General features: G+C 41.8%; 1 protein-coding gene across 2 annotated transcripts in view; it reads right to left on the reverse strand.

Annotated features, from left to right (window-relative positions):
* Positions 1 to 19,522, reverse strand: part of ICA1 (islet cell autoantigen 1) — a 133,266-nt gene extending 113,744 nt beyond the window's left edge. Inside the window, exon 1 of one of the 2 annotated variants that reach the window (XM_080936256.1) lies at positions 19,462 to 19,522. The gene's annotated coding sequence lies outside the window, so the exon portion shown is untranslated. Of the gene's footprint in view, positions 1 to 19,153; positions 19,279 to 19,461 lie in introns of those variants that run through there. The other variant, XM_080936255.1, reaches the window with a different exon arrangement.
* Between the last annotated feature and the right edge of the window lie 1,157 nt (positions 19,523 to 20,679).

A 20,679-nucleotide genomic window follows, 5' to 3' on the forward strand; every position in this document is an offset into this window, starting at 1 on the left:
AACCTATCATTTCTGAAAATGCAATTTGAAAAGGCAATTAATATAAAAATTTCCAGGATACTATCTCACATTCATATATTTGCACTAAGATATGCTGTATATTTTACCCACAAATTAAACTTCAATTGAGGCTGACCACATTAAATACTCAATGGCCCCCTGGGGTTAGGGATTACAGCATTAGAGAGTGTACAATTAGTAAAGATGGATATAAAAACATACTTTGGAGAATCAGAAGATGATTGAATTTGAACAGGCTCATATGATAGAACCAAAAAGAATTCACATCTGTGGATTTTCCTGCAGACATATTTTATCACAAAAGAGAACAACATTGTCAACAGTATCAAGCTGATCACAGGCTTTAAGTGTCATGAAGACAAGGCACCAGTATCCCAGTTGTCACACCTTGCCCACAAGGATATCTTTTTTTTTTTCATGACGAAGGTGAAGCAGTTCACTGATGATGACAATGAAGGAAGGAGGAAGAAGAGGAGGAAGATAGATCTTATTTAAAGACATTAAGGCTCTAAGAGTTAATGATAAAGTATAAATTTTTAACTTCAGTAGAATAATACTAAAAACGTGGTAACAATTTTCTGTGATAGTAGGTTCTTGCTCTAAGACAGACGCAAAAGTGAGGAATGCGATAGAGGCTGAGCAACTGCGATTGGGAACAGAAAATTAGAACTTCTGTTTCCACCCAGAGGCGACTTCCGGACGCAGAGCGGAGCCTGGCCCACCTGCCACCCGGAACGGCGGCTCATAGAGGCTGAGCAACTGCGATTGGGAACAGAAAATTAGAACTTCTGTTTCCACCCGGAGGCGACTTCAGGACGCAGAGCAGAGCCTGGCCCATCTGCCACCCGGAACGGAGGCTCGTAGAGGCTGAGAAACTGGTGGGTGGGAGACCTGGGCTGCCGGGAGCAGAGAGATCTCTGCGGAGAACACACAGAAAGTGCACACCCTGCCTTGCCCTGCCCTGCCGTGCCTGATCCAGCAACCAAAAACAGAACGTTGGAACCTCTGCTCACACCCAACGACTCTGAGGCATAAAACAGGGCTCGACCCATCTGGAACCTGGACAAGTGGAGAACAAGGGACAGAGACCAGAGACAAAAGAAAGATGAAAACATATCACTGACAAAAAAATGGCAAGAGGAAAGAGAAAGAGTATATCCCAAGGAAACCAAGACAATCTAGCAACACCAGAACCCAGCTCACCCATAACAGCAAACATCAGAATTCCAAACACTCCAGAAAAAAAAGACACAGACCTGAAATCATGCCTCAAGACGCTGATAGAGTTACTTAAACAAGAAAGGAAGGGAAAGCAAAAGGATTCAGAAGCTTTTAAAGAAGAAACAAGAAAAACACTCAAAGAACTCAAAGAACTAGAGGAAAACAGAACCAAAGAAATAAAGGAATGGAAGAGGGAAATTAAAACAGAAATTGACACAATAAAGAAAACGCTAAAAGAGATAACCCTAGAGTCAGAACACCAAAAAAAGAAATCAGAAGTCACAAAAGCAAGCATTTCCAATAGATTACAAGAGATCGAACAGAGAATCTCGGGGGCAGAAGACAACATTGCAAATATAGACAAAACAGCCAGAGAAGATGCAAAAAAACAAAAAGCTCCTAACCCAAAATGTCCAGGAAATCCAAGACACAATGAGAAGACCAAACCTAAGGATAATAGGAATAGAAGAGGGAGAAGAGTATCAACTAAGAGGCACAGTAAATATCTTCAACAAAATCATAGAAGAAAACTTCCCTACCCTCAAGAATAAGATGACCACGAGCATAAAAGAAGCCTTCAGAACTCCAAATAGGTTGGACCAGAAAAGAAATACCTCCGGACACATAATAGTAAAAACATCAAGTGCCCAAAGTAAAGAAAGAATACTAAAAGCAGTAAGGGAAAAAGGTCAGGTAACATATAAAGGCAGACCAATCAGACTCACACCCGATTTCTCAACAGAGACTATGAAAGCTAGAAGAGCCTGGACAGACGTCATGCACTCCTTAAGAGAGCACAAGTGCCAGCCCAAGCTGCTATACCCAGCAAAACTATCAATCACCATCGATGGAGAGACAAAGATATTTCAAGACAAATCAAAATTCACACAATATCTGACCACAAACCCAGCACTACAACGAATTATAGGTGGAAAACCCAATACAATGAGGGAAAATACAGCCTAGTAAAAACAAGAAAACTCCTAAACAAGAAACCTAAAAGAAGAAAAAAACACAGACACAACTCAACCCAAAAAAGCAATAATAGCAGGAAACAGAAACAACTATTCCTTGATATCTATTAACATAAATGGTCTCAACTCCCCAATAAAGAGACATAGACTATCAGACTGGATACATAAACAAAATCCAGCCTTTTGCTGCATACAGGAAACTCATCTCAGAGACAGAGACAGACACTATCTCAGAGTAAAAGGGTGGGAAAAAAACTTCCAAGCAAACAGCTCCAAGAAGCAAGCTGGAGTGGCTATTCTAATATCGAATAAAGTAAATTTCCAACCAAAAGTTATCAAAAAAGATAAGGAAGGACACTTTTTACTCATTACCGGGGAAATCTGTCAGGAGGAACTCTCAATCCTTAACATATATGCTCCAAATAAAAAATCACCCACATTCATAAAAGAAACCCTAAAAAAAAAGCTCAAAAAATACATTTCACCCCATACAATAATAGTGGGAGACTTTAATACCCCACTCTCACCAATGGACAGATCAGGGAAACAGAAACTGAACAAGGACACTGCAAAACAAGCAGACTTTGAACCAACTAGAATTAATAGATATATACAGAACATACTATCCCAAAGTAAAAGAATACACCTTCTTCTCACCACCCCATGGCACCTTCTCGAAAACTGACCACATAATTGGACACAGAACGAGCCTCCATCAATAAAAGAAAGTTGAAATACTCCCATGCATCCTCTCAGGTCACCATGGTCTACGGCTGGTCTTTAACAATAACAAAGACAACAAAAAGCCCACATACACATGGAAACTAAACAACGCTTTGTTAAACAATAGCAGGGTCAAAGAAGAAATAAAGAAAGAAATTAAGGATTTTCTAGAATTCAACAAAAACGAAAACACAACATACCCAAACCTATGGGATGCAATGAAAGCAGTATTGAGAGGAAAACTATAGCCCTAAGTGCTTCCAAAAAGAAGCTGGAGAGAGCTCACATCAGCAACCTGACAGCACAGCTAAAAGCCCTAGAACAAAAGGAAGCAGATATACCCAAAAAGAGTAGACGGCAAGAAATAATCAAAATTAGGGCAGAAATAGACCAAATAGAAACAAAAAGAACCATTGAAAAAAATCAACAAAACAAAGAGTTGGTTCTTTGAGAAAATCAACAAGATTGATAAAGCCCTAGCCAGACTAACTAGAGGGCAAAGAGAGAGTATCCAAATTAACAAAATCAGAAAGGAAAGTGGTGACATAACAACTGAAACTGAGGAAATTCAAGAAATCATCAGATCCTACTACAAAAACTTATACTCCACAAAATTGAAAAATCTGGAGGAAATGGACGTTTTCCTAGACAGATACAAGGTCCCAAAGAAAAACCAGGACCAAGTAAACCATCTAAATAACCCTATAACACCTAAAGAAATAGAAGAAGTCATCAAAAGCCTCCCAACCAAGAAAAGCCCAGGACCAGACGGGTTCAGTGCAGAATTTTATCAGACATTTATTGGGGATATAACACCAATACTCTCCAAAATATTCCAAAAGATAGAATCAGATGGAATATTACCCAACTCATTTTTTGAGGCTACAATAACCCTCGTACCTAAGCCACACAAAGACCCTACAAGGAAAGAGAACTTCAGACCAATCTCACTTATGAACATTGATGCAAAAATACTCAACAAAATCCTTGCAAACCGAATCCAAGAACACATCAAAATGATCATTCATCATGACCAAGTAGGCTTCATCCCTGGGATGCAGGGATGGTTTAACATAAGGAAATCCATCAACGTAATCCACCATATAAACAAACTCAAAGATCAAAATCACATGGTCATCTCACTAGACGCTGAGAAAGCATTCAACAAAATCCAACACCCCTTCATGTTAAAAGTCCTGGAAAGAACAGGAATCCAAGGCCCATACTTAAACATAATAAAAGCAATATACAGCAAACCAACAGCCAACATCAAACTTAATGGCGAGAAACTTGAAGCAATCCCACTAAAATCAGGGACTCGACAAGGCTGCCCACTCTCCCCCTACCTATTCAACATAGTACTGGAAGTCCTGGCTGGAGCAATTAGACAGCAAAAGGAGATCAAGGGGATACAAATCGGAAAGGAAGAGATAAAAACATCACTCTTTGCCGATGACATGATAGGGTACTTGAGTGACCCCAAAAATTCCACCAGAGAACTCCTACAGCTGATAAACAAGTTCAGCAAAGTGGCTGGATACAAAATTAACTCAAACAAATCAGTAGCCTTCCTGTACTCAAAGGACAAACATGTGGAGAAAGAAATTAGGGAAAAGGTACCCTTCACAATCGTTACAAAAACTATGAAATACCTTGGTGTGACTCTAACTAAGCAAGTGAAGGACCTGTATGACAAGAACTTCAAACCTCTAAAGAAAGAAATTGAGGAGGATCGCAGAAAATGGAAAGATCTCCCATGCTCATGGATTGGAAAAATCAACATCTTAAAAATGGCCATCCTACCAAAAGCAATCTACAGATTCAATGCAATCCCATCAAAATTCCAACCCAGTTCTTCATGGAATTGGAAAGATCAATGTGCAATTTCATATGGAATAACAAAAGACCTAGAATAGCGAAATCCATCCTCAACAACAAAAAAACATCTGCGGGAATCACTATCCCTGACCTCAAGCTATATTACAAGGCAATTGTGCTGAAAACTGCATGGTACTAGTACAGAAATAGGCATGTGGATCAATGGAATAGAATAGAAGATCCAGAAATGAGCCCTCATATATATGGTCACCTGATTTTTGACAAAGGAGCTGTAAACATTCAGTGGAAAAAGGACAGCCTATTCAACAAATGGTGCTGGTCCAACTGGCACTCAGCATGCAAAAGAATGAAAATAGACCCGTTCTTATCTCCTTGTACAAAGCTCAAGTGTAAGTGGATCAAAGATCTCCACATTAAACCAGATACACTGAAACTATTAGATGAGAAATTAGGGAAAACCTTAGAACACATAGGCACAGGAGAAAATTTCCTGAACAAAACACCAATGGCTCAAGCTCTAAGGTCAAAGATTAACAAATGGGACTTAATGAGATTGCAAAGTTTCTGTAAGGCTAAGGACATCGTCATGAAAACAAAACGGCAACCAACAGAATGGGAAAAGATCTTTACCAACACTGCATCAGATAGAGGCCTAATATCCAAGGTGTACTAGGAACTTAAAAACCTAGACACCGGAGAATCAAATAACCCTATTAAAAAATGGGGTACCGAGCTAAACAAAACGTTTTCAGTTGAGGAACACCGAATGGCCAAGAAACATCTGAGGAAGTGCTCCACATCCTTAGCCATCAGGGAAATGCAAATCAAAACAACCCTGAGATTCCACCTCACACCAGTCAGATTGGCCAAGATCCAAAACTCAGATGACAGCAGATGCTGGCGAGGCTGCGGAGAAAGAGGAACACTTCTCCACTGTTGGTGGGGTTGCAAGCTAATACAACCACTCTGGAAATCTGTCTGGCGATACCTCAGAAAATTGGATATAGTACTACCTGAAGACCCAGCTATTCCACTTCTGGGCATATACCCCAGAGACACTTTAATACACAACAAAGATATATGCACCACAATGTTCATAGCAGCTCTATTTATAATAGCCAGAAGCTGGAAGGAACCCAGATGTCTTTCAGAAGATGAATGGATACAAAAATTGTGGTACATATACACAATGGAATACTACTCAGCCACCAGAAACAATGACTTAACCAAATTCTTAAGAAAATGGCTGCATCTAGAGAATATCATCCTGAGTGAGATAACCCAGTCACAAAAGAACAGTCATAATATGCAGTCACTGATAGTGGGATGCTAACCCCAGAGGCTTGCACTCCCCCAGAAACAACTCACAGACTGTATGAAGTCCAAGAAATAAAGAAAACAAAACAAAACAAAAAAAAAATTTATAAAACAAGAAGACTTTGACTATTTCCATGTTACATTTTGTTTTACATGTACTTTAGCTCATTGTAACTATTAAGTTTTCAAGGCATACAACCAAACCTTGAAAAAAATCAAGTACTGACTAAAAAATATATTCATATAGTTTTATATAAAAATTATGTTAAAATCTGAAAAAAAAGTACTGACAAAAATGTATAATTTTAAGCAAAAAACGTTTAAAATCTGTACATTTATCTTTGTTTTGTAAAATAAAGTTGTTAAAAAAAAAGTGAGGAATGCCTTTTTGCTCGGAGGTACCACCTGCCATGCGGATAATACTAAGACAACCATCTTAACCCCCCTTGGGTTTTATGAGCTGCACCGTTACAGGGTTGCAGTATGTTTGCCTCACTGCCCAAGGTTAGGCATTAAAAGCCTAGTTTCTTCTAGCTACTGCATGAGGCTGAGAGGACAATGTGCCCTGTGGAGAGAGAAGTACTTTATATTTTGTAATAGGGTTTTGTGCAACCATTATGGTCATTTTCCTTCTTTATATATGCTTTCTGTAGTGAGCTCTCAATTTGATTCCTCAAAGATGAATGAGTGAAACACATTAACTACCCCGCTTGTCTTTTTAAAATTGCTTTAAACCAACTTCCAGTGTAGGCATAAACAAAAGTCTTGGTTTTTCTCTCTACAGTAGTCTGAGGCTCACAAAATGCTACACATTGAAGGAGTCAGTCTAGCCTTAATGCCTTGAACCCCAATACCGGATTCTTCTCAGCAGCATGATATGGAAAAGGGCATCTTCCTTCCAAGCAGGCTATATTCAGCTGTGATGAACGCCTAGAACACTTTCCTACGAGTCTTCATGGAACTGATGTTATATGGTGGCCCCTTTTTATTACATACAAACAAACAAACAAACAAATAATCAATCTAAAGTTCTTGAGCCCACACTCAAGGAAAGTGGCAAACTGATCACTATTCTGCACATCGGTGCTTTTGGTCCACAACAATATTTGAATAGGCAAGTAACTTCCTCATGAGGGATATTTTCTAAGTGTGTCATAGTTCCCACAGAAGCCTTCATGCTTATAATTCCCCTTCCTGTTTCAGCAGTAGAACATTCTCTTGTAGTCAGTGCAAAACTTTTCTGTGAAGGTGAATGCTGCGAATAAGACTGAGTGTGTACAGAGCTTATGATTCCATGCCTTGAATTACGGATCCAAAATTTTAATTTTCCTAACTTATTCAAAATGTATCCATTCTAGATAAAAATGTTACTATCTTAGAGCTCTTTGGTTCTTTCATGCACATCACCGTTTAGGTCTTTTTGGGAAGTACATCGCCTTTCTTCCCATCACTAAACACCATGTAAGAACAAGGGAGCAATGCTAGAAGAATCCCTTGGTATAAGACCTCTCCTCTCTAACACCAGCATCTCCAGATCATGTATCATCAAATCTGCAGAGAAAATCTGTTCACATTTCAACAATCCTGAAACTGGATAAGTGCTATGATCATCACTGTCTTGCCAAGTATATGGTAACCACATTTCTTTCTTCAAGAAACATAAATAGCAATGTTTTCTTGCATCTGATGAAATACAAAACCATTATTTACAATGAGGCCCCTGTAAAAATGGCACATCAGTATACATTACATGTGCATATAGCTGCAAGGGAGGCCTGTAGTCAGGGGACAGTCAGTGTAGCCTGCCACAGAAAATGCACAGCACGATAAGAACAAGTGTCCAGTGCTAAAGGGACATTGAAGAGAAAGAACACAGCTAGTGTGCTACATGGCTTCTGAGCCAAGAGACTAAGAATTACTGGTTATGGTCTGGCAAAGAGTATGCAGTATATGAAGGGAAAGAAATGAAATTTTCTTCAATAGAATTATATAGTGGTATGTGTAACCAGCCATAAGCAGCTGTTCAGATTTTAAAATTCATTTCTTTCATAAGCACAAACCTACATGTTTGGCAATCCCTTTATAAAACTCAACTGTACCTAACTCTTCTTCAGTTAGTTAGAACCACTAGTTGCTTTCAAATGTTCTTGATTAAGTCTACTTTGATTCTAGGTCTCTGGGTATAACTTCAGAATGAATGTCAGTCATGATACAGACATTATGGCATGAAGCCCTTCTTTTTCTTGAAGTGAGGACAAGTGTGCCAGAGAAAATTAACAAGCTTGGGTAAGCAATGCTGATCCCTGGGCCTATAAGCATTAGAAAAGTATCAGGCAGTCTAGGTATCAGAGTAAAACTGAACTGAATGCCTGCAATTCGTTTGGTAGAGTATGTTTTCAATTCCTTTACCCTAGACGTTTATGTCATTCTTCTGTATGCCAATAATGAATTTTATAATTCCTTGTAACCAAAAGTGTGTTTTAAGTATAAATATTAAACTAGTTTCATCAAGAACAGTGAAAAAAATGGAACAATTTCTTCAAGCATAATTAATAGTACTTCTGTTTTTAAAGTCTTGGCTCATCAGACGGTATCCTCACATGGCTGAGAAGGGCAGCCATGGAGGATGGGAAGCTGACTCATCCTCCTATCTTTGCACAAGCTAAATAAACGAAGATGGTTTTGACTAGATTTAGTGGGTGTTTTCTTCTCCCCCAAATCACAGGGCTACCCTTCAGATTTCTTGGAGGTTACAACTACTTGGACATTTCGACAACTTCTATTTCTGGGTTTATATCCCCTGAAATAATGTTTTGACATTTCATAAATTCACAAGTAAATGTGAGGCAGGATCATGCCTTAATTTTGTGAGTCAGAAAATCTTCCAGGAAGAAAACAGACTTCTGACCTTATTCAAAGCAGCAAAGAGATTGCTGAGTTTCTATTAACCTTTATACATGCAAGTCACTGCTAGAGTTGTATTTGATGTTAATAAAGGGTCTCAGTATAGAAAAATAATGACTTTACTCACATAATAAATTAACTCAATCATTAGTATACAGGGCACAATTAACATGAATAATTCTACAAACATTAAAACAACCTTTCATTTATATTTTAATGCTTTTTAAAATGCCCCTGAATATCAGTAAAAGCGGGTACATCTATGCTGACACCAAAAACATGACACCTCTTCAAATCTCTTCACCTATGTGGTTTCACCCACCATCAGTAAAAATAACCAGGCGAGCTGACACAAGGATGCCCTCTTTCACTGAAGTCTAGAGATAAGAGACAGCACATTTTTTGTTTTGAGATGAAGCAACTGAGTACCAAAATTGGAGATAACTCATCTAAGCTGAGGTCCAAGGTCAGATCCACAAGAAGGAACACTGGGAAAACGGGTAAAAATAAACCAGAAAATTCAAACTGCTCACAAGGAGCCTGTTCTATACACCTCTTTTGTGGCTGCAGCCTTGCTTTCAACAGATGACCCTAGGCAAATTCTCTATTACTGAAAACATAGCAGCTATATCAGGGGGTTGACGCTGCAGACAATAACCGTGAAAAGAATCTGTAAGTATGAACCACATAAGATGGCATATCAGTCACTTGAGACACTAGAAACAGGAAAAGGCAAAGAGTTGGCCTTTGCTGAGGAAAGCAGTAATTGCTGGAGCAAAGGGGGAGAGGATTTGTTGTCTAAATTATATCTGCCTCTGACTTTAACAGTTCATATGACTTTCAAATGCTAATTCAAGTGTAGCATACAGATTTTAATCTGTACTTATGGTGGTGTTTTCTCCAAAACATTAACCTGAGAAGGTGAAATGTCAAGGTGACAAATGAACACTATATCAAGAAATGGACATGTCTAAATAAACTTCTGTACAGACACACACCTTTCAAACATCAGCCTTGGGCATCTCTAAATGACTGAACCAGATGTTATTCCTAGATTGCTTTTCAGTTGGAACTCAAATATAAAATTTGGAAGGCTCTTTCATATGTGACTTTAAAACATGGAAATAAGGTCTAATTTTTTAATAAAAAATAATTTATGATAAGATAACTTTATCATGTGAGACTGTCCAATATAGCAGCCACTGTCAACTAACCACTGGAAAAACAGCTAGTTAGCATTTGGATATACTGTCTGTGTAAAACTCACAGGTTGTTTCAAAGACTTAAGAAAATAAAACAAAACAAAAAAGAACCAAACACAGCAAAACATTTCATTAATAAATTGCCATTTTATGTTTACACAAATCATTTGTAGTTTATTTATATATTTATATGTATTTAAATTTTATAAAATGGTACTTTATATTGCCTTTGCCTTTATACAATAAATAAAATATGAATGGAAGATACCAGACATTTAAATACATTAATGATTTATATTTAATTGTATTCTGTGAATGTATATTTTATACTTCATACTGAAAAACTTTGGGTATTGAGTAATGTATAGAATACAATTAAATATAAATTATTCATATAGTTAAATGTCTGGTATCTTCCATTATGGATGCCTCCTCAGAGGCTCTGCCAGAGCCATACTGATACAGAGAAGGATACTTGCAGCTAACCATCAGACAGAACATGGGGACTCAAATGAAGGAGCTAGAGAAAGGACTGTCTGCAACCCCATGGGAAGAACAAAATTATCAACTAACCAAACCCACCACAGCTCCCAGGGACTAAAATACCAACCAATGAGTTCACATGGAGAGACCCATGGCCCGAGGTACGTATGTAGCAGAGGACAGCATTGTCTGGCTTCAATGGGAGGAGAAGACTTTGGCCCAGCACAGGCTTTTTTCACAGTGTAGGGGAATGCCAAAGCACTTAGGAGGAAGAGGGTAGTTTCGAGAGAGGGAGCACCATCATGGTGGCAATGGTAGGGTGAGGGAGGATTCGATTGGGGGAAAAGGGGATAACATCTGAAATGTAAATACACAGGATATCCAATTAAAAATATATAAATAAATAAAAATAAAGTAAAAGTTAATTTCATCTGCTTCTTTTAGTGTTTTAAATTAAGAATGCTTTACAACAACTAGATTGCTTCAAGTCCTAGCTGTATGTCTATCACAGTATTTTTATTAGACAGCCTTGGTCTAAGGTATTAGGCAAATCAGCAAAAAGCTTAAGCCACTGATATCCCATGCTAAATACATGACACCTTTAATCTATTTTCTTCCTAGAATTGGAGATTTTAGTTGGTCACAGATATCATTAAAAAAACATAAACTCATATACTCAACTGCAGTAATCTTAAATGACTTAACCTATAAGATTATCATCCACCCCATTTTCCCAACTTTTCCTGAAAGGTCTCTTCTATATATTAAACTTCCTGATTCCCAAAGGATTTGTATAAGTTATAGAGCAGACAGGGTACTAAAAGACCATCAAAAGTGAAAAGATATTTGGGAGGCCAAGGCAGGAAGATAGGTAGTTCACAATCTGTCTGTGCTACAATGTGAGAATCTATCTCCAAATTAAAAACCGCAAAGTGGGCTGGGAGCTGTAGTTTCTTGATAAAGTGCTGGCCCAGTATATGAGAGGCTCTAAGGTTCAATCTGTGTTTCTAAAAGTGTAAGAATCCCTTTCTATAACTTGACTATCTCTCTCTTTATATACTTACAAATACAAATATAAAATAGATACATATTTACAGATGAAACACAGATAGATATATTCCATGAGTGGAAAGAACAAGACTGTTGTGGCTACAAGGACCACCATGATATAAAACTACACATTGGCTTAATGCCAGGGGCAATCAAAAGATGGTGACATAGACGGTAGATTATTTTTCCATTTAATGTATGATTTAAAGTTTCCTAAAGAGGTCGGGATGTGTCTCTGACTGTAGGCTCCTGCCTCCTGTTTTCACGGATAAGGCGACTGAGGCCCAAGGCTTGGAGGAAATTTCCCAAGGCGCAGAGTAAGCCTCTTTCATGAGACATGGACAGTTGAAGTAAACACACACCAGGATACGGTTTATAAAATGCCAGTGCTGTGCAGAGGCCCTGTAAACAAGTCACCACAGATCCTTTCTCTGGAAATGGCACATGTTCCAGGACTTTCCTTGGCTAAATGGTGGTAACTAAATCTTGTTTGAGGTTAGGGTGGCTTATGAGCAAGGAATGAAAATCTTGAGAGTAAGCAACAAAGGAAGAAAAAATAGGCATCCCTATTAACTGGGCCATCTAGTGAACGTCATTTGAGGACCAGTGTATGATACCTATCCCAGTTTCTACTTTCTCAGTGAACACACTCACTCGATTAAGTAATATCGAAGCCCAATAGGGGCTTGGCCAGGAACCTGGCAGGGCAGGTCAGTGTGTGTACACTTGGTAGGGCTAGCCCAGTTATAATAACAAGGAAGTTGCACAAAGCCTCCAGGTCAGCAGGACAGAGGAAAGAAGCAGGAAATAAGAGGGTGGGACAGTCTGGCACTTACAAGATTCCCTTAATGCTGCTCAGGGCAAGGCTGAGAGCACTATAAAAGAAGACTCCTAGCCTCAGGGAGCAGCAAGTGGGAGAAAGAGCCCTAGGGGAATGAGAGGCAGCCTCTGCTCCTGTGCACAGGGAACTATGGCCTCGAACGTGCACCTGACACCTTCTGTTCCAGTGTCTGCTCTCTGTGTGTACCTGCTGTCTCTCTAGAGCCACGTGGCACCACATGGCCTTAACTACTGAGCTTCTCTATCTGCTAACTAAGAGGCACAGTGAGTCCCCAGCCGTCTCTGATCTTTGGCCACCTATTATTCCATTTCAAATTAGTACATGTCCCTTGCTTTCAGCTTCCTGTTCACACTAAGTTCCCTCCTGCTGAAAGACACCATCTTCCTTCTGTTTCTTGGAAAGTCACCTAAGGATTCCTCAAGAAAACACTCCCCTTGCTAAGCCTTCCTAATAGCTCTCTTCCTCTGTGCCCATGCCTCAAATATCAGTATACACACACACACACACACACACACATGTGTGTGTGTGTGTGTGTGTGTGTGTATGTATGAAAGGCCCCACCTTAGCTGTTTTATGACACACTTGACATGCTCTATCGAGGGGACTTCCTATATTTCCACCTTTAATCACCAGCTATATGTCAATGACTTGTAAATCTAAGAACCTCTCCCGTGTATAAGATCCACACCAGCATCCCCACCTCTCTCTCCCCCTCCTCCCCTCTGCTCCCCTTCAAGTGAGCTCTTGACTACCGAGCTACATCCTCCTTCTCTGAGACCTCACACACAAGCCCCATAAAGCCGAGGAAATTCAGGAAATCTAAAACCCAATCTTCCCTCTCTCCACTCCCACCCAGTCTCCACGCTGGCTGCCAGCACTACCTCCAGCAGGCGGCCTAACATGAGAAGCCGCCATCTCTCTCATTTTAGCCTCCTCCACGTTCTGTCCAGCATGTCTTGTCCAGCATCTTTTCCCCTTCTGTCTACACAGACAGGCCTCAGTCTAGACCGTCTGAGGCAGCACCATTCCTGTGTCTGCTTGCTCCACTCCCTTACACCATTTTCCGCATGACTCCTGTAAGAGGTACATGTGACTCGCTGCTTGTTCTCAGACTCAAATGCTTTTCTGGCTGTCTCCTGACACTAGTGAAACTCTGAACCTCTTGGCAAAAAAAATACAAGAATCCTTTCTCCCAACATGTGCTCTGTGTCACAAAGAACTGCTCCTCTTGGCCATTGAAGACAGCTAAAGAGTCCCAGAATATCTGTCACCTGGAAAGCCCTACCTCCTGGTCCGTTGACTAACTTACAACTTACAGTCCTAGGATCTGTGATGCCACCTCCTAGAGGAATCTTCCTCAACCCAACACATGCTTTCTACTCCACTTTTTTCAGGCCTCTCACCATCCTTGAACTCCCAATTAACTGACTCATGGTAGGAATACCACTGCCCTTATTCTTCTGCATGAGCTGGTTCCATTCGTATCTCCTGCCTGGTCCCTTGAGAGCCAGAACCCTCAACTTCATCTTTGTTTCTCTAGCACCAAGCATAGCCCCAGCCAGAGCCAGACAAAAGGTTATGGCTGTGCTTTACATGTGAGAAGCATCTAATGCAATGTTTCATCTGCAGGATATGATCAAGGAGAGCCCATCCCATTCCCGTTTCTTGCAAGCAAAGAAAGAAAACAAATTTTAAAATATACTTAGGAAACAATGCCCCGCCCTTGACCAATAACTGGTAAGCTCAAGCCAGGTTTGGACTTCTGACTTCCCGTTTTGAACTACTCCACATTAGTTAGGTTGAAATGAGGTTGGCTCGTGGGGCTAAAATTTAGCTCAGGTGCTGTTTGGTCTGTGGCCACGACAGTGCAGCCACACAGACGACACTTTCAAACGATGAGGGACTCATTCACTCACTATTAGGACGTCTATCTTAAGGAAAAGGGGCCCCACTTCTCTCACCAGAGAGCAGAACGGCAGGCTGCTCTCTGGCTAAGGATACCCACCCAGAAAACATTGCACAGAAGGCTGGATTTCTTCTCTCATAGAGGCCAAAACAGCACTACATTTCGAGCGCTGGTAAGCATGCCGCTGGGAACACACGGGTGGAAGGGAGCAGCAATGAAGAGAGGAAACAGTAGCACGAATGATGAGCAGGTAGGCTACCAGATTGCTTCTCCCAATAATACCCTCACCGCCCAGAACTCAAGAACCTTTCTGTTCTTCATTTGACGCTGTCATAAAAACCAGTATTATTTGCATGTTCAGGGGTTCATCAAGAAATTCAAATACTTGGTTTTTCACCCCACAGCACTCCATTGTATTTAGTTTTTTTTTTTTTTTTTTTTTTTTTAATTTCAACCACTCTTTTTAATTTCATCTATTTTGGCTAATTACATCCTACAATAGGCACTTGCATGGCCCTCTTTTCCTAACGCCTTTGAAATACCAAGCTTCTATTCCCTACTGCCGCCTCCTGTGCCTTTGCACAGAGCTGAAACGGATCCCGAGTTTACACGGATGCGGGTCTTTAATCTTTCCAGCTCATCGATTCTCCTCCTTTCCTAGTTTCCGTGGCTACTCCAAGTTATATACTCACAAGTAAAGATTCGGAGCCAGGAGCCACAAATGTGAGAACAGGCGGCATTCTGCTTTCTGGTCTGAGTCACCTCATTCCGTGTAATATTTTCTAGTGCCATCTGCTTACTTAAAGCCTTCATACTTTCATTTTCCTATGCAGCCCAGTAAACTCCAACTGTGTATACCAACCACGTTTTCGTGATCTATTCATCAGCCGCAGGGTATGCAGGTTGTTTCCATTTTCTAGCTACTGTGACTGGAGCAGCAGTGAACACATCTGAGCACATGTCTGTGCTGTAGGATGCTCGGCTCTCTAGGCATGTGCCAAGGCGTAGTAAATCTGGGCCATACAGTACATCTAATTTTAGACCTCTGAGATTCTTCACACTGATTTTCTGAGTGCCTGCACCAGTTTGCAAAGGTTCTTCCTTTCCCCACATCGACATTTACTGTCAATGGTTTTCTTGATCTTAGCCATTCTAATGGAGGTGAGATGGAATACAAAAGTAATTTTAATATGTGCACCCCCCATGTACTTTTTTGAGATCTTTATTAGGCCTTTTTTTTTTTTAAGTTCAAGAACTCTATATTATTATTATATTATATATGGATTGCTTCTTTGACTACTTTGAATTCTTTATCTGTTCTGGATATGAATCCTCTATTAAATGAGTAGCTGGAAGAGATTCTCTCCCACTTTCTGGACTTGGAACCTAGAGAAGAGCCCACTACTACACGTTCTAAGCCTGTGTAATTTCTAACCGCATGCTAAAGACTTATCCTTATTCCTACAGACAAGTGTAGCTCTCAAACCTAATCAAGGACGCTTCTTTTCGCAGCAGATGGAAACCAATACAGAAACCTAGAACTGATCAAAACGCTGAGAACAACTTGCTGTGGGATGTTCGGCCCCATACGACAAATCTGTAACACAACAGCCTGCATCTACAGTTCAAGAAACAACGTGGAGGATGGGATGGGGAGGTTTATGCCCCAGAGGACAAGATGGCTCCTCAAGATTATGTCTTTTTATGATTTATTACAGGGAAGCCACATCCAGGAAACCTTAACAATATGGTGGAAGCCTAAACAAGGTGGAACAATGACAGCATTAGTTGACAAGCCAGTGTAGACAGGGGATATCTCACAAGACTCTGCCCTTAGGCGAAGAGTTACAGGCAGCTTCAGAGAGAGGGACACTTAGTTTTCCTCAGTCCCTTGGCTGATTATCCAATACCACATGGTTATCCCTAAATACATACATATAAGTAACATTAAATGGATTCAGTATATCTATATATGTATATATGGTTATATATGTATATATACACACACATGTATATGTATATGTATATATATGTGTGTATGTAACCATCATAATTAAAAAGCAAATTAGAACATGCAAGAATGTGGGAAGAGTTGAGACAGGAGTTAGATAGGGAATAAGTATGACCAAAATAGATTGTATGAATTTCTCAAAAGATTAATACAAATGTCTCATTAAAGAAAGTCAGCGTAGAAGATAAAGGGCAGGACAGAGCATGGCTTCTCACCTCATGGTATCCAGGAAGCAGACAGAGTAAGGGACCAGAAAAGAGGCAAGACCTAATACATGTGCAATCTTGAAAGGTATGTTCCCCAACCGGATCACTTCTTCCAATCCGATCTTTCCACTACTGCCTTCAGATTATGAGTCCATTAATCAACTAGTCCATGGATTAGGTTAGAGCTTTCATGATCCAATCCGTTCCCCAAACCCCAGCTTTGAAGACTACACTGGTGACCAAGCCTTCAGCATGTGAGCCTTTGGAAGAGATTTCTTCACAGGCTCCAAACCAGCTGGAACTGAAATTCAAAGCCCAAGAGTTCTCTGTGTTCTTCCTTGGCACTAGATGTGGTCGTAGAATGAAACACAATGGCCAGAGGAAAAGTTAGAAAGAAAATGTTTCACTTCCATCAGTTGTGGGGTGTGAGGTTCTATTAGGCAGAGTCTGGATGGGCACTATAGTTTATAGTGCTCATAAACTATAATCTATTCTGTTCCTTTGATCACATATATCTGTACCTGATAATAGTGACACATTAGTGAGCACTGGCCAGTCCTATTGTTGCTACCTGTCTGTAGATTTTCTACTGGGGAACAAGATTTAATGGGCTTTTCATAAGTTTAGATATAGAAATAATGGTGCTAGTTATCACAGCAGTTGTACTGACACTGGGGTCTACCAGATGGAGGAAAGGCTATAAAACCATAGGCAATTACCAGCTGGTGTCTTTTAGCTCTCAGTGGAGGATCTAGTCCCAGGTTTCTCCACTTCTTACAAACAGCAGATCTCTGTAGATTAACTGCTATGTTTTCTTAAGATTAATTTTTAATAACATTGAACCATTTTCCTAAGTAATAAGAAATGACATTATAAAATAATGCCATCGGCAATCTAAACACATGAACTGGGCTAACACCAAACATGTGTTTGAGAGACTAAAGATCATAAACTTACTTCGACCCTATAGTATTCTCTACAACGATGTCTTAGAAATAAAAGCTGGGAGCTAAGATGGAAATAAACAATTTGGAGTTGTCAGTGAGATGGTTGGACAGGCAAAGTCACTAATGGCACATGTCTGGGAACCCAAACTGAGCACCAAGAACCAACCTATGCAAAGGAGACAACCAAAGCCACAAAGTCATTCTCTGACCTTCACATGTGAGGCGTACAAGTGTGTTCACACACCGTGCACAATCTAAGTGTGTGTGTGCTGAGCACAGGGTAAGAAACATCTTGAAGCATGAATTTCATAATCCTGTCCTACTTTATTTCCTAACTTCTGAGCGGTTGAGATGTCAGGTTTAAACCAGAGGACCATTGGAGCTGATCAGAGACACTACCAAAATAAACACTCAATACATGCAGTGGGTTATCGCATAAAGGACCGTAATGGTCAGCCAATACCCCATGTGCCTTCCTCCATTCATAACCATTTTCAAACCAGTTGGGGATGTCTCTTCCAGGTCTATGGAATTTTTAGTTAGCAGCCGTTCAAACTGATGGATAAATCCTTCCTTATGCTACACCCAGTGCTATCTAAAAAATGGAGAATATAGTCTCTTTTCTAAACCTTAAGACATCCCCCACCCCGCCAAGAGACCCCTAATGTCATTTGCCAGCATTACGGCTATGGGGCGTTAAAGGACCCACAGAGAAGTTGAGAGGTTTTAGAGACTCTACAAGTCAAAAGATAGTGTGAAGGTTAAGGGGAGCCGCTTGGGAGAAAGACTGGGCATAACAGGATATTACTTTCAGAGGAAACAGGAGCTGCATCAACCGTGGGGCAGGAAAGGCGGAGTCAGCAGCGCAGCACCCAAAGAAACCCCGCGTGCCAGGGTTTGCAAGAACGTGGCACGCTCAGTGACTCTTCCTAGCCCGCAGGGGCCAACCACAGGCCTCCTGGCACCAGACATTGCAAAAAAGGTACCCACTGGCTCTGTGCCTTCCCTGCCAAAGCCCAGCATAGGAAGAAGAGCAAAAGTAAACGTCAGCTGTCGCTGCAGGTGAACTTGTCAACAAGTCAGCTGTAGACTCAAACCCCTATCCACAGGGGACCTGGGAGGGGGTGAAGGGTAGGCCAGTACCGGCTTGGAGAAAAGGAGGCCGGACGCCAGTTGGGAAGCGGGTTGGGTGTGGGCGCAGGTGCTCTCCGGTTTCCCTCCCTCTCCCCGGGGGCTGACGCACGCTCCTAGGGCGCGCGCATCCTCCATACATCCAGGCCCGAGGGAGGATCTGCGGGTGGGAAGGGGATGATGCTCTTCCCGCACCAGGATTGGGGGCTGGGGGTGGTTGTGGATGAGATGACCCTCCTGGAACCCGCAGCAGCCCGCAACGGGCAGATGAGGCGGCCTTGGCTTGGCGCCCCCGACCGCCCCGGCAGCCGGGCGTCTCCCGCTGCAGCATGCAGTCCGCCCGGCTCGCCCCCGCCCCGGCCCCGGAGGGCAGGTACCTCGGAGCCCCGGCCCCCAGGAGCCTCTCGGCGGAGATCGGAGCGTCCCTCCAGCTCCCTGCGCCGACGTCAGCGTCAGCACTGGCGAGGGAAGGGGCGGGGAGCGCAGGAAGCGGTTCTTCCTGCGGCGGCTGCCGCCAGCCGGAATGGCAGCCCGGAGCCTGTGCGCGCCGCAGCGCAGCGCCGCGGCCCGAGCGGGCGCCCTCCCCTCCGCCAGAGCCCGCCGCCTCCCTCCCCGCGGGGACAGTGACGAGCCACTGCTCTCTGCAGGATCCAGGGATCCCGATGGAGGAGGGCAGTGGTCTCACCTTGTTTGGGGCGGATCAGGGATGAGAGGAGTGAGTGTCCCTCTCTCTACTCCCTGGGGTCTTCCCGTGACCCCCATCTCTAGGGTCTCCGGCGTTTGGACCAGCTGCCAGAGATGACCCCGCCCCTGCTGTCTGGCAGGTGTTCCACGTGTCCATAGCGTTCGCGTCACAATGACCCGACTACAGGTGGCTGACGCACAGAACACCCCAGAGTTCCTTCCTCGTATTGTGTTAAGGGTGCGTGCTACTTTTATAGAGCTTGGTGGCTTGAATGGACAGGAGATTTCCTGAGGTCAGTGCCAAAGCAGTTTGAGGTCTGCGTCTGGAATCCAAATTTGGGTTTAAAGGCTAAAGGCTGTGTTGAGAAAACAGCTTGGTATGTAATTTACACACCTGTTTTTCATATCCATATGCCATATCTGTGCCTTATACTTATTTGAGACACAGCATTTCATCCCGTCTTACCCTTTGTCACAAAAACCAAACCCCAGTTTCTGGAGTATCTTATATATCACAGGAAAGGAGTATCACATAATGCTTCCTAATGCTGGCTATACTGATAAAGACACCAGACTCATCTCTCCTTTGGTCTCCATAGAGAAATTTGTTGAATGATCGCTGCTAGGAACAGCTTAGTAGGTGGAAAGAAAAATTAATGAATAATGATGCAAACAAGCCAGAAATCCACAACTAACAAAGGGTTGTTTCCTGGGTGCCAAACCAATACCGTGTCCTTCACACTGAATCTTTTGGTGGCCCAATATGGTGGTTAAAATTATCCCTGTTTTTTTTTTCTTTTAAAATATTGTTTATTTAATGTGTATGCATACACTGTAGCTGTCTTCAGACACACCAGAAGAGGGCATCAGATCTCATTACAGATGGTTGTGAGCCACTGTGTAACTGCTGGGAATTGAACTCAGGACCTCTGGAAAAGCTGTCAGTGCTCTTAACCACTTGAGCCATCTCTCCAGCCCAAAACTGTCCTTGTTTTAAGGGTGAAGATACTGCTCAGAGTTCCCTATGAAAGACTGATGGATCTGGCAGCATTGGGCATATCTCAGTGGTAAAGAGCCAGGGTTGAACCTAGAGGGTTGTCTGAACCAAGAGACCTCACCTAACCGAGAAAGGGGGGGGGGGGTTCTCCATAAGTGACTAGCTGAAGGACCAAATTTTCCTTGACTCTAGTTTTCATACCAGTAGCAGTTTATTAATTAT

This window comes from Micromys minutus (assembly GCF_963924665.1).
Source record: "Micromys minutus genome assembly, chromosome: 23".
Taxonomy (NCBI): domain Eukaryota; kingdom Metazoa; phylum Chordata; class Mammalia; order Rodentia; family Muridae; genus Micromys; species Micromys minutus.